This window comes from Pseudophryne corroboree, chromosome 1 (genome assembly GCF_028390025.1).
Source record: "Pseudophryne corroboree isolate aPseCor3 chromosome 1, aPseCor3.hap2, whole genome shotgun sequence".
Classification (NCBI taxonomy): domain Eukaryota; kingdom Metazoa; phylum Chordata; class Amphibia; order Anura; family Myobatrachidae; genus Pseudophryne; species Pseudophryne corroboree.
This window is the reverse complement of record NC_086444.1, coordinates 747,924,969-747,939,775: the sequence shown is the minus strand read 5'-3', so window position 1 is coordinate 747,939,775 and position 14,807 is coordinate 747,924,969. Positions and strand designations below refer to the sequence as shown.

The 14,807-nt window shown below is 45.2% G+C and overlaps 1 protein-coding gene across 3 annotated transcripts in view; it reads left to right on the top strand.

Moving 5' to 3' along the window:
* The first annotated feature begins 5,851 nt into the window (after window positions 1-5,851).
* LOC134909628 (la-related protein 6-like) overlaps window positions 5,852-14,807 on the top strand; it is a 97,158-nt gene continuing 88,202 nt past the window's right edge. The window contains exons 1-3 of one of the 3 annotated variants that reach the window (XM_063916710.1): window positions 5,852-5,874; window positions 6,441-6,500; window positions 7,970-8,067. The gene's annotated coding sequence lies outside the window, so the exon portion shown is untranslated. Of the gene's footprint in view, window positions 5,875-6,123; window positions 6,185-6,440; window positions 6,501-7,555; window positions 7,849-7,969; window positions 8,068-14,807 lie in introns of those variants that run through there. The other 2 variants (XM_063916700.1, XM_063916719.1) reach the window with 2 other exon arrangements.

Genomic DNA, 14,807 nt, shown 5'->3' with positions numbered 1-14,807 from the left:
TTCCGCTATTTGCGCATGCGCAATGTTCGCACTGCGACTGCGCCAAGTAAATTTGCTATGAAGATTGGTATTTTACTCACGGCATTACAAGGTTTTTTCTTTGTTCTGGAGATCGTAGTGTGATTGACAGGAAGTGGGTGTTTCTGGGCGGAAACTGGACGTTTTATGGGAGTGTTTGAAAAAACGCTACCGTTTTTGGAAAAACGCGGGAGTGGCTGGAGTAACGGAGGAGTGTCTGGGCGAACGCTGGGTGTGTTTGTGACGTCAAACCAGGAACGACAAGCACTGAACTGATCACACTGGAAGAGTAAGTCTCAAGCTACTCAGAAACTGCACAGAGAAGTCTTTTCGCAATATTGCGAATCTTTCGTTCGCAATTTTGATAAGCTAAGATTCACTCCCAGTAGGTGGCGGCTTTGCGTGTGCAAAGCTGCTAAAAGCAGCTTGCGAGCGAACAACTCGGAATGACCACCATGGTTTTGCCCAACTGCTAACAAATTTGCTGCTGCAATCAACTCAGAATTAGGCCCAATGAGCAGTGATACTGAGCATTGATACTGAGCACTGATGATACTACTGAACACTGATACTGAGCACTGATGATACTACTGAGCACTGACACTGAGCACTGATGATACTACTGAGAACTGACACTGAGCAGCACAATTAGCACAAGACACTGTACTAGTATTAGTAATATAGTATTACTGAGCACCACAAGACAATGAGCAGTGATACTGAGCACTGATGATACTACTGAGAACTTACAATGAGCAGCACAACTAGCACAAGACACTGTACTAGTATTAGTAATGTAGTATTACTGAGCACCACAAGACAATGAGCAGTGATACTGAGCACTGATGATACTGAGCACTGATACTGAGCTCTGATGATACTACTGAGAACTGACACTGGGCACTGATGATACTACTGAGAACTGACACTGAGCAGCACAATTAGCACAATACACTGTACTAGTATTAGTAATGTAGTATTACTGAGCACCACAAGACAATGAGCAGTGATACTGTATACTGGTAATACTACTGAGAACTGACACTGAGCAGCACGATGCAGCACAAGAGAGACACTGTACTAGTATTACTGAGCAGCACAAAAGCACTCTGGAATTTTCACCCCCCAGATACCACTGTGACTGGAATAATGATGACGATGCACAGTCACAGGACACTACTACCACAGCACCCTACAGCAGCAAGATGCAGCACAAGAGAGACACTGTACTAGTATTAGTGAGCAGCACAAAAGCACTCTGGAATTGTCACGCCCCCAGATACCACTGTGACTGGAATGATGATGACCGATGCACAGTCACAGGACACTACTACCACAGCACCCTACAGCAGCAAGATGCAGCACAAGATAGACACTGTACTAGTATTACTGAGCAGCAATAAGCACTGATACTGAGATTTGACACTGAGAGAACATAGCCACGTCCTCTGTACCCTGTACAATGCCCGAGTGAAAATGGCGGCGACGCGCGGCTCTTTATATGGAATCCGAATCTCGCGAGAATCCGACAGCGGGATGATGACGATTTGCCTCGTTCGGGTTTTCCGAGGCAGGCGGGAACAACCGAGCCTGGCTCGGACCCGTGTTTGACACATGGAGTTCGGGGGGGTTCGGTTCTCGGCGAACCGAACCTGCTCATCTCTACCCAGAACCTGTTGTCTCCTCTAAGAAACCGGATAGGTTTAAACGTCTGTAGGTTATTAAACAAGTTTTGTCTCATTCTGACCACTTAGTTGGCATACATCAGGAATCCAGGGAAAATCCAGGAAAGAAATTCACACCTCATAAGAAGATGCTGGCTCACTATCCCCTTGCTGCGGAGCTAAGTAAGAATTGGGAAACACCACCGCCGGTGGATTCGCAAGTGGCGTGGCTGGTGGTGTCTTCTGCTCTGCCTGTAACTACCGTCACCTCTCTGAAAGAACCGATGGATAAGCATGTGGAGGGTTGCTTAAAAGCTATTTACACCCTCGCAGGAGCTGTGCATCAACCCACTATTGCAGCTACTTGAAGCGTGTGCTCAGGAGGTGGAAGCAGAGCTGCCGTCCAACTTTTCTGATAATGCTAGACAATGCCTCTCGTATATTGTCACAGCATCTCATTACATTAAGGAGGCGGCTTCTGATGCCGGTATTCTGGCGGCCAAGGCTTCTACTACGTCCTTTTTGGCTCGCCGGATTCTCTGGTTACGGTCCTGGTCCGTGAATCTGGACTCTAAGAAAACCCTGGAGGTACTCCCTTTTAAGGGAGATATTCTTTTTGGTGAGGATCTCAACAAGATTGTGGCTGATTTAGCTTCTGCTAAGATGGCGTGTCTACCTAGCTAGTACTGCTCCTTCGGTCCCAAAGGTTAAGAGTACTTCCTTTCGTTCCATTCGTCCTCCAAGTAAAGCAAAGGGTCAGGCGTACCCGAAACAGGCCCGCACTTCCAAAACCACTAAGCCCAAACCTAAACATGCCTGGGCTGCCCGTCAGCCTGCTTCCAAATCAGACAAGCATGCTGCATGACGGGGCGGGCCTCCCCCTGGGGGATCCCAGGGTGGGAGGCCGACTTCTAATGTTTACCCAGGAATGGCTGAAGACCATTTCAGACGACTGGGTACGGGAAGTCGTCACTCACGGATACGCCATATCCTTCAAGAATCGTCCCCCTCATCGGTTTTGCCTGACAAACATCCCGTCGGATCAGGTGAAGGCAAAACTTTTCATTTGGTGGTACAATCCCTCCTGGACACAGGAGTGGTAGTACCGGGGCCTCTGGCTCAGAGAGGCAAGGGGTACTATTCACCGCTGTTCCTAGTCCCAAAACGGAATGGTTCCTCCCGGCCCATTCTCAACCTCAAGTCCTTGAACAAATTGGTGAGAATCTCCAAGTTTCGGATGGAAACTCTTCATTCTATTGTTCTGGCTTTGGAGCCTGGGGACTATATGGTCTCCCTTGACATAAAGGATGCTTATCTACATATTCCTATCGCCATGTCGCATCAGCAGTACCTGCGGTTTGCTATTGGCAACCTCAATTTTCAATTTCTGGCTTTACCTTTTGATTTGACCACGGCTCCGCGAGTCTTCATGAAGGTCATGGCAGTAATGATGGCTCTACTCCGCCGTCAGGGTGTCAGGATCCTACCGTATCTGGGCGACTTGCTGATCCTGGCGAATTCCCCAGAAATCCTCCTCCGTCATTTGGATCTGATGGTCCAGTTTCTACAAGCCCACGGGTGGCTCATCAACTGGAAGAAATCCTCCTTGGTCCCTGCTCAGAGCATGGTGCTCCTGGGGGCATTGTTGGACACTCACAACCAGCGGTTGTTTTTGTCTCAGGGGAAGGTCCTGAACTTTCAGGAAAGAATTTGATGCTTCCTCTCTCGTCCGCGAGTGTCAATTCACTCGGCGATGCAAGTACTAGGCCTCATGGTGTCGGCTTTCAACATGGTGGAGTACGCTCAATTTCATTCCCGCCCTCTGCAGAAGCTGATTCTTGCCAAGTGGGATGGCCTACTTCACCGGATCAGGTCTTAAATGATTTCATTGTCTCCGGAAGGTTCATCTGTCACTAAGCTGGTGGCTCCAGGACCAACGATTGAGCAGGGGTCGTCCCTTCTGGATTTTCAACTGGGTCCTTCTGACGACAGATGTCAGTCTGAGGGGTTGGGGCGTGGTGTTGGAGCAACACTCCCTTCAGGGTTGGTGGACCCAGGAGGAGTCTCTCCTCCCGATAAATATTCTGGAATTGCAGGCAGTGTTCAATGCTCTGAACCTGGCCCAGCATCTGATACAGAACAGGCCTGTTCAAGTATAGTCGGACAACGCCACCACGGTGGCATACATAAATCATCAAGGCGGCACTCGAAGCCGCATGGCACTGATAGAAGTGTCAAAGATTCTTCAGTGGGCGGAACGCCATCTACCAGCCATATCGGCGGTGTTCATTCCGGGGGTCCTCAACTAGGAAGCGGACTTCCTCAGTTGTCAGGACACGTCGGAGAGTGGAGCCTCCATCCAGAAGTATTTCAACTCCTAGAGGACAAGTGGGGCCTACCAGACGTAGACCTGATGGCGTCTCGACACAATCACAAGGTTCCGGTCTTCGGAGCAAGGACAAGGTATCCTCAAGCAGCGTTCATGTTGTGTTGTAAGTAATAAGGGCCTGATTCGGAGAAGCAAGCTAATGCTGCTTCAAGTGCGGTTTTATTCGCAACGCAACTGCAGATAGCAGCAAGTGAAGCTGACACCCAGAAATGAAAAGAGACGCCCACCAGCACTACTGCAACTCATTCGCAATTGTGTACACATACGCAGCCTATACGCAAGAACGGGAAACATTGAATGCTCGAGTAGGTCTATTGCTACGCAGACCGGCCACGACAGTAGTCACGCAGGCACCATGTTTTTGCACTTTAGAGTCTGCAGCTGATGTCAGATACACGCCCCGAAAATGGGCATGACACGCCTGTGTTTTAACAACCACTCCCTGCTAACACCATGTTAGCACCCCCAATAGGTCACTAGCTGTCAATCAGTTTGCGTAGCAATACTCACTGCGTGCTGGTACGCAACAACACCTTGATGCATGCGCAATGTGAATGCAGCACATGCGCAGTCTGGCAATAATCGCTCAGTTCCGTGGAACATTGACTTTGCATACTTCTCTGAATTAAGCTGGCTGTCTTACCTCAGGGATCAGCATGGCTGTGTTTCACTGAGCCAATGCAGCACTCAGCTTCTACTTCTTCTATAAGCCTGCCACCAGACTCCTGTGAAAAGGGCCCTACACATTGACTGATCCGCCGCCGAGCTGCCCGAAGGCGGATACGGCCAACGGGCGATCCGGCGGTGGGGGGGCAGTGACGGGGGGAGTGAAGTTTCTTCACTCCCCCCGTCACCCGGCTCCATAGAAGTGAAGGCAAATATGGACGAGGTCGTCCATATTGGCCTGCATGCACAGTCGACAGGGCACCAGCGATGAATGAGCGCGGGGCCTCGCATCATTCATCGCTGTTGCCTCCACACTGCACGATATGAACGGTATCTCGTTCATTAATGAACGAGATCGTTCATATCTTGCAGTCAGATCGCCCAGTGTGTAGGGCCTATTACTTACCAATGTTGAGTCTGGGGCTGAGCTTATGAAGGAGAATTGAATTCGAATGCTGAGTTCCGTGTACAGTGGTGGCTATAATACACTGTGCTGCTCATCCCTGGGGTAAGGCAACCTCCCAACATGACCCTCTCCAGGAGGGACAGAATGCTCTGCTTCTGGACTTCCTTCTTACTGTATGATTGCCATCAACTGTAGTGAAACACCTTTCTTATCCATTACCTGTTCAACACAGGTGCCGGCAATCATACATTAGAGGGAAGTCCAGAAGCAGAGCATTTTGTCCCTCCTGGAGAGGGTCATGTCGGGAGGTATGTATACCATACTTGCCTACCTGACCCTGTCCATGAGGGAGAAAATGCTCTGTTCCTGGACTGCCCTGGTAATGTATGATTGCCATCACCTGTGGTGAAACACCTTTCTTATCAATGAACTAGCTCACCACAGGTGATGGCAATCATACATTACCAGGAAAGTCCAGGAACAGAGCATTTTCTCCCTCATGGAGAGGGTCAGGTAGGCAAGTATGATGTATACACCATACTTGCCTACCTGACCCTCTCCATGAGGGAGAAAATGCTCTGTTCCTGGACTTTCCTGGTAATGTATGATTGCCATCACCTGTGGTGAGCTAGTTCATTGATAAGAAAGGTGTTTCACCACAGGTGATGGCAATCATACATTACCAGGAAAGTCCAGGAACAGAGCATTTTCTCCCTCATGGAGAGATTCAGGTAGGCAAGTATGGTATACACATATATTACAAACAACATTATATATTCTGTATGGTAATGTGTGGTCTGTGACGGGCAGCAGCAGCCACTGTTGGGAGTCTGGGACACCAGTCACTTTTTTTTTACCACCCAGGGTGCTAAAATATCTAATTACAACTCTGCAGCCAGGCCAGAGTGAGCCAGCCAAAGCTAGCCATACACTTTCAGATTAACTGTTCACCCATCAAACTAGTTGGCTGGTTGGAACAAAAATCTAGTAATGTATGGTAATCTACTACTTACTTCCAAATACCGGAAACAGACAAAAATGGTAATTCAAGCAAATCCGTTTTTCAGCTTTTGGAAGAAAATTTGTGAGCAATTGCTCCCATGCTTTACCAGATTTTTGTTCCAACCAGCCAACTAGTTGTATAGTTGGACAGGTCAACTTAATGTATATGGCTAGTTTAAGATGTCTGTGTGTCTTTAAAATAATTGATAGGATTTCATGTGCTGGGAATTAGTCATTCAAATGACCTAAATTGATAAACTAAGTAAATGAAATCCTTCTGGATTTGTTCTTTCAGTGAGAAGATGATTAACCTGTTTGGGTGGTGAGGATATGGTAAAGCAACTGTTATTGTTTGGTGAGTTTAAGCAATCTGCAATAAATTTGTTTCCCTCTACAACTAGAAATAATAATAAAAAAAAAAACACCTTCAGAGATGAAAACCATACAGTGTATGTCTGTGGTTGTAAAAAGTCACAAACTAGGAATAGCTCGCTGAAAGTGTTTGTCTTCTATAGCAGGTTTTTCAGCATGTGGGTGTAGCATCATCTCTATTTACCATAATTCAGCAAATATAACAAAACTAGTGGTATTTACTAAATGCTTGCAAATTCAAGTGATACTACGTAACCTCATAAACCAACTGATAGGGAATTGTGTGGCAGTTGTTTGTTATATTGTTTTTAATAATATAAATAAATAATTTTGAGAATATACTCCATATAATACAAATCTTGCAGTACATTTTTGCTAAGTGATGTTTGTTACCAGCAATGTTCCATGAGGCTCTTACAGGAGCTTGCAGTTACTTGACTCTCCCCTTTTGTGTTCTATGACAATTCAAATTTACATGTTCTACTTTCTCAGTTTAGCTAGAAGATATCTATATGTATTTTACAAATGTAAGTAATTATATGAACTTTATTTGCTCTCACACTTCTGGCTTATACTTTCATTATTTCATTTTTAAACTTTTATTTATTATGCCATTCTATTGCAAGGAACAATACCTACTTCTTCAAATTAAATGGTGGAAGTTTTGATATCTAAATATGCTTACCAAACTATGGGGGAGATGTATTAAGCAGTGATAAAAGTGGAGAAGTTGCCCATGGCAACCAATCAGCATTGACGTAACTTTTTTTACTTTGCATACTATAAAAGTATACAGAGCAGCTGATTGGTTGCCATGGGCAACTTCTCCACTGGCTCACTTCTCCACTTTTATCACTGCTTAGTACATCTCCCCCTATCTCTTTAAACTGGGACACTTATGAATAACAGGTTCTGTGGCTGGCTGACTTCAAACTTGCATTTCAGCCGGTTTTAATCAGCTAGAGAACCTGTGTAATTCTTAAGTGTCCCAGTTTAAAGGACTAGTATGGTAAGCCTATATCTAAAGAACTATCTCAGTTGTGTACTACTATAGTGGTGCTTCACTTGTGACTTCTTGTACCTGTTGACTTAATATTGATAACATTTGTTTTGAAGCAAAAAAGTTGAAGGGAGCTAATTTATCAAAGGGGGGAAAAAACCCTGAAATCCTGCAAAAGTGGCAGTTTTCGCAGGATTTAGGGAAGTTCCTATTTACCATTCCTCAGAGTCTTTCTTATACAAAGCATGAGGAAACTAATTCCATCAATCTTTCCAAGGACAGCAGTGGTACCTGTATCGCCAGTTGTCATACTCTATCTGCACTAGATGAGGTACAGAGATAAAATGTTGTATTATGCAAATTAAGCCTTTTTTTATTTATCTGATAAATATTGTGTTACAATTATAAAAAAAAACACTTTTTTTCCTTTTAATTCATATTTTTCTTTATAGACTCTGCGCTAGAAGCCTGAGACGAGGCATCCAGTGCAGCGGACACGTGTCACCAGAGACACACGTGCGCAGAAGGACCCCAATTGGCCAGCAAAAGGGTAAGTCTCTGCTATCCCTGCCTTACCAGCAACTCCTCTAACACCACTTTTTGATCAATCTGCATGTTTGACAATGGTGGAAGGCTTTAGTCATTCAGGACCTCTACATAGACCGCTGTCAGGTTATAAGTACTGTGGGTCTATGAACTTAGCCTGGGAGAGAGATGAAGTGGACAGAGATAAAGTACCAGCCGAATACATGCGATATACTGGTGGATGGGATGCCGGCGGTCACATGACTGACATCGGGACCCTGATGCACAGAATACAGACAGGGGTTGGGTAAGTATGTTTATCCTCCCCCTTACCACCCAAATCCTAAACCACCCCACACTCTCCCCATCCTCGCAGCCAAAACCTAACCCGCCCCCCCACTCCCGATAAAATCTAGAAGACCCCGGCATACTTACATCAGGGATGCCGACGGTCGGGATTCCAGGTGTTGTCTGTGTTTTGCCCATGTTTTGGGATTTGGCAGCAGGTATTTCATCTGCCGGCACAATGACCGACTACACCCACCAGCCAATCAGCTCCTAACTGTCATGTTACAGGCTGTTTGAGAAATGACAGGAACTGGTTAGTACTTTATCTCTCTCCAGGCCTTGGTACATAGACCCCTATACTGTATGTTGATGAGCAATGCTTACCTTTTCAGACCTCATTCAACTGTAGCTGCACAATCCTTTTCATTTGTACAGATGTTTGCATGGATTAGCATGTGATATTGGAACAGTGAAGAATGTGGGAGTGTGTAGTGCGGCCTATTTGGTAGGAGGACCTGGGTGGCTCTCTTGTCCTTTGCTGAATAATGACCGGCCACAGTAATGCAACCATGCTGCATCCACATGTAAAAACACAGGACTGTGTTGCAGGACAGGATATTTAAATGAGATTATAAAGAGTTAATAAAAAGCAAAAAAAAATAATTGATTTTTGATTATTGCTTGCATCTGATAACCGCAGCTTCTACTGTACAGTACATGATGCGGAATGAGATTACAGATAGAATCATAGTTCGCATGTGTGATTTATGGTTATGCAAAATTCATGTATGTCCCCCCAAGTATAGTCCCATTTATGGTTATATGGGTTTATTAATGATCTGGTGTCTTGAGAGGCTAATCTGCATATTTGCTGATTTATGTGGCTATCTATTGTCAGCTGTGGGCCATGCATGTTATCTTGTTGTATGTGAGGTTATATCCTCAGGATATGAGGGTTCAGTATGCCAGCAGTAGGGCGAGCGCAAAGAGTCCCCTTGCGGGTTCGCTGCATTTGCCACGCTGCAGGCTCAGTGACTCGCTGCGCTCACCACAGGTTCTATTCCCACTCTGTGGGTTTCGTGGACACCCACGAGTGGGAATAGCCAGCTCTCTACATTGTCAGCGGTCGGCATTCTGACCGTCAGGATCCTGACCGCTGGCAACGTAACTGCATCCCAGATGTGATACCTGATGTATACAGTATTGCTTTTGACATGCTTTGCTCAACAAACACGTACATTTATTTTCTTTGAACTAAAAAGTATATTCTCTTGTACCATACAGTGTGTACTATGCATTAGTACACAATCTTTTTTTATTATTTTAACTATTGCAGTGCTTTTTTACTTTCTCACACCTCTTCGTTTATGACTAGTTGAATTTTGAGTACAAAAGTATGTCAAAGTATATAAAACTTTTTGTCACTCGTATAGGCTGGTTATATTGCCAATTAAGGCTTATATCTTTTATGAAGAGTGAGAATTGTATTGTATTGTGATGCATTATTTGAAAGCTAAATTTGTTGTGTACAGTAGCTCTGGAGGGCAGTTTAAAGTTGGCAGGCTTGCTTATGGCTCTAGCCATAGGGGTGAAATGTTGTATGGTCGCCTGCCTTTAGAGGGCATCCACCTGAATCTATTTAATTGTTCTTCTGTTCAAGCTCAAGTGCCACCGATATTTCTGCTCGTAGCCTCCTTTGGGGGTAAGTAGAAATGTATGAAAAAGGTGCTGTTTGGCAGAGCCGTAAGTAGGTATGTGCGCTGTGTGCCTTGCACACAGCGCAGGTTGACCTGGGGCGCACCCAGCCGCAACGACAATCTATTGTTGACACTGACAGGTCCCTGAATGTCAGCTCCGCCTCCCCTCTCCCACAAGATGGAGCTTACAGTGCAGCTGCGGGCAGTTTTGCCAGATCCACCCGGACCCCCTCCCTCGTGGTAAAAGTGAGCCACACTCCATCCTTCGTGGTAACACTGAGCCCCCCCCCCCCCTCGTGGTATGCTGACTCTGAGAGACGTGTAATGGCCAGCCCCACCGCCCCATGGTATCGCTGAGCCGTGAGTAGTGATGCCCGACCCCCCACCCGAAGGATCTTTCAGCAGCGCCGGGTGCCTGGCCCCTCTGTGTGCAGATGGATCTGTGCTGCAGTGCCCATCCTGTGTAAGATGAGAACCGCTGGCTCCTGCAGTCTGAAGGCAAACTTAGCAATTAGCACAGGATGGGGGAAGGTGGGCAGGCACAGGGGCAAATGCAGGATATCTGGGGGGGGGTTACAGATATACTGTAATGTGTAAATGGTGACTGACTCGGCAGGTAGTGTACTGGTAATGTGTAAAAAGGGACTCCACTTGTCGTAATGTGCTGTGTAAAATGTGACTTTACCTGCCATACTGTGTAAAAGGGGACACCACTTGCCGTAATGTGTAATATGGGACTCTACCTGCAGTACTGTGTAAAAGGGGACTCTACCTGCCATACTATGTAAAATGTGACTCTACCTGGCGTAATGTGTAAAAGGCGCTCTACCTGGTGTAATGTGTGTAAGTGGCGCTACTATGCGACGTAATTTGAGTAATGGAGACTACTGTACAGCGTAATATGAATTGGTATTATTTTGTGGCAACGCCCCTTCCCAAAGAAGCCATGCCCCTATGGGTTTTTTGCGCACTGGTGGCCCTGGTTTAAATACGGGGGGGGGGGGGGGGGGGTACCGTTGCGGTTTCTTGCACACAGCACTGAAATACTGAAATGTCTAGTTACGGCACTGCTGTTTGGGCACCCAAATAAGAATATGGTGGCAAGGACTTAAGTGATCTTGGCACGTCAAAGGTAATCGATGTCCGACTGGAACAATAATTGAAATCCCCCTCCATGAAGCTTAAATTTGTAGTACAACAATTTCTAGTTTCTCCTGGATTATTATTTTCGAGCATACAATTAGTATTTCTGTAATATATGAATTCCACATTCGTGTAATATTCAATAGGTATTTTCATATTATGTCATTTTTTAAGCCCTAAGGAATCCTGTTAGACAAGATTTAGACTTCAGCATGTCAGGGCATGACATTAGTTTTTTGGGGGAATTGCAGCACAAGTACAGAGTGTTACTATAGAGGACTATAATTATACTAGCGGAAACACACATGTATCACATATACATACATCCAGGTGTTGGGATCTAGTATTTGGAATGCATGCATTTTATAAAAAAAAAAAAAAAAAAAAAAAAAGGTTCGTAATTTGGAGCACAATGTTTATAATATACAAAATTACATTTAAAACTTATTCTGCCTATTGCTTTCCCCTTAATGCCTTTTAAAATAGCTACTCTTAAGGGGAGGAAAGGAATAAGTTAGGAAAATCCGAAGACTGATTTCATCTGAAAAGTCCAACATGTGTGACGATAATTGTCCTAAGTAAAGCAATTACGTTTGTGTACTTGTCTTGTATTTTGACCCAGCAGATGTTGTGGTTACTTCTGTTGTCTATGAAGCAATTTACAAGAATAAACTCTGCAGAGAACAACATACAAAATAAGTCCAGTCGCCCATACCTTACTATGATCAAATACAGTGTACTGTGGTTTGCAAAAGTATTTAACCCCTTAAAACATTGTCAGATTTTTCAGACTGTAACAAAAGAAAAGTTGCTAAAAATCCCAGCGCTGAACATGTACCATGATAATTATTTTTTCCAATGGATGTAGTATTAAACGACACTGAATTTTCTTTTGGGCTCTTGCAGTTCCTTTTCTCGTTTAGGGTCTGATTTATCACCTCTCGCATCTGCGAATGCGCATGTGCTGTGATAATATTGGCCCAATCCACAATGTGATAACTGATAATATCACACGGAAGAATAAATTATTGCATGCAGCCAGGTATAGAGCTTGTGAGAAAGCTCTGTCCCAGCAATGCCACTCTGCAGCCAAATCGTGGTATTTTATTTTTAACCTTGATCAGCTTGTGTGTCAATCAGACACACAAAGCTGATCACACTGGCCAGGTCCCCACACAGCTTTCTCTGCCCAGGCAGCTGTGCAGTTGTACAGGATTTGCAGTGAGCCCTGTGATTATGCCAGCTGAAGCTGGCATAAATATCACAGGGCTCACTGCGGTATTTATTTATTATTATTATTTATTATAATATATATATATATTTTTTTATATATAATTTCTTTTTCGTAAGTCCGACCATTATAAGTATGGGAAATGCGATCTGGCTTCTAAAAAAAGAATGAGAATTAAAGGATTTGGAGCAGTTTTTCACGAAACATGCTCCAAAAGCCCTTTAATACAGTCACGTGAGACTAAAATAATGTGAAAAGGTTACAAAAATTAATAAATTTATATGCTCCTTAAACATCATTGTCGAATATGAAAGAAACATTCACAATACCGTGTAATGTTACAAGATAGACTGTAACCCTGTTGGAATGCACTAGGGGGCGTAAGAGTCCACAGTATAACATTCAGGTGATAGAAGAAAGTGAATTAATTGCTGGTACCTTCTAGGACTGGTAATGCACTCAAAAAAAAAAAAAAAAAACTTGCTAGAATGAGCATATCTTGAAATTCTGAGGCATCAAAAAGATCAATCCACAAATATTCTCACATAGCCACACATAGGCGTGCGCAGTACATTTTATTAGGGGGTGCACCATCGGAGGGGTGTGTCTAGCACCACTTTTTGGGCGTGTCTAGCACCATCTATTGACGGTCAACGTAATATAAAATATCCACCCTTGTACCAATCCTAGTAAAGCAGATACATTGTCAGATGTTGTGTTGTGCACCAAACAAACACACCTGATGGCACTCACTGCAATTACACTGCTCCTCCTCAGCCTGGTCTGCCTCCCCCTCTCTTTCCCCTGCAAGCTGCAGCAGCTTACTTACAAGTCAGTCACTCACTGACACTGACAGTCGCAGACTAGTACTGCTGCTGCTGGAAAAACGAGTGACGTGTCAATGTTGCTGCCGGCCGCCTGCCAGTATTGAATTTGTCTTCCTAATAGGAACGCTGGCTGCATGCTCATCCTCATCAGTGGCTGGCGTTGGCATAGCATAGAAGGAGAGAGTGGGCATGTGGCGGATGGGCGTGCGAGCAGCATGATGTAATCACATCACTCTGATTTTGTACATGGAGGTGAAGCCTGGAGTTTGAAAGCCGGTGGCAGTGGCACCTTTGATTAACCCATGCATCCGGTCAGTAATGCATTCCTGACAGGGTGCAGCGCAGAGGGGACAGTAATCAGCCTGCTCAGCAATCGCTGCATCCGGCATGTGAAGGGGGGGGGGGGGGTGCCTGTGCGCACCAGGCACCCCCCCCTGCGCACACCTATGTAGCCACAATGACATTTCAGATAAACCAAAAAGAGAAAAGCACTGATATTTAAGAAAAGTAAGCAATATTAAGATTTAACAGAAAAAAGTGTTTATTTTCTTCTTATTTTTCTTTTTCTTTTTTATAATGGGATAGTTAAATGACAAAAAAACAAGAGACTGAAAGAAAGCTATGGTACCACTTGGGAATACAGCAATTGCATACTTTCATCCCTGAGAGATGATTTATTTGCCCCAACTTTTCTCTTAACTGAAACTGCTAAGTGTTGGTGATAGTCTTCCTTGTAAACCCTGTTCTGGCATCTGCTTTGCGCCTTGGGGCTGATTGTAAGGTAGGCACTGCTGCGTTAGCATCTTTTGCCATGGTCGCATTTGCAGCTATGCTAATGCTATTATCAGACCGTCTCTGGTGTACAGCTGTGTGTCTGAATGCAGAAAAGGGTTGGTTGGCTGGCTGGGCCTGGGGTGCCCACTCTGAGTGGCTTCCATAGCAAACAGCAGTGGGGGTGCAGTGCCGACTACAGTCTGCAGAGGGGAGCTGGCCAACATATATTAACATACATGTGAAGTTGTATGTAACACATGTGCAGGCTTCAACAGCCACCGAACGCACGGAAGACAGGCATACACTGCTCAGCCTTTCTATCTTTAATAAGCCCAACCCCAGACTCCCATTCACTTGCTGCAGCTGCTGATATCTGGGGAAGGACATTTAAAAAAACAAAAAAACTCTGCATAAAACTGGGTACATACCGATTTGGTAAGCATACACACTTGCCAGTTGGCTGCTCAATATGTTTGTGCAGACATCACAACTGGGCAGGCTGCCCAGATGTGACAGCAGTCCTTGCAACCGGTGTGCGGGCAAGTGGTGGGGTCGCCCGCACACAACCAGACATGCCGATATATCTGCAAGAGTCTACGTGATATGTCTGAACAACATATCTGGTGTACACATCTGCCGACCCAGTGGCGTCAGAAGGTGGGTGCGGCCCTCACCCAAGTGCCGGCTCTGCTGCAGTGACAGGAGCAGAGTGCTGCAGTGTAATAATCCTCTGCAGCACTCTGCTCCTGTCACAGATACGGAGCCAGCACTGCACGCTGCACAGTCTCCGGAGGCAGCCAGCATC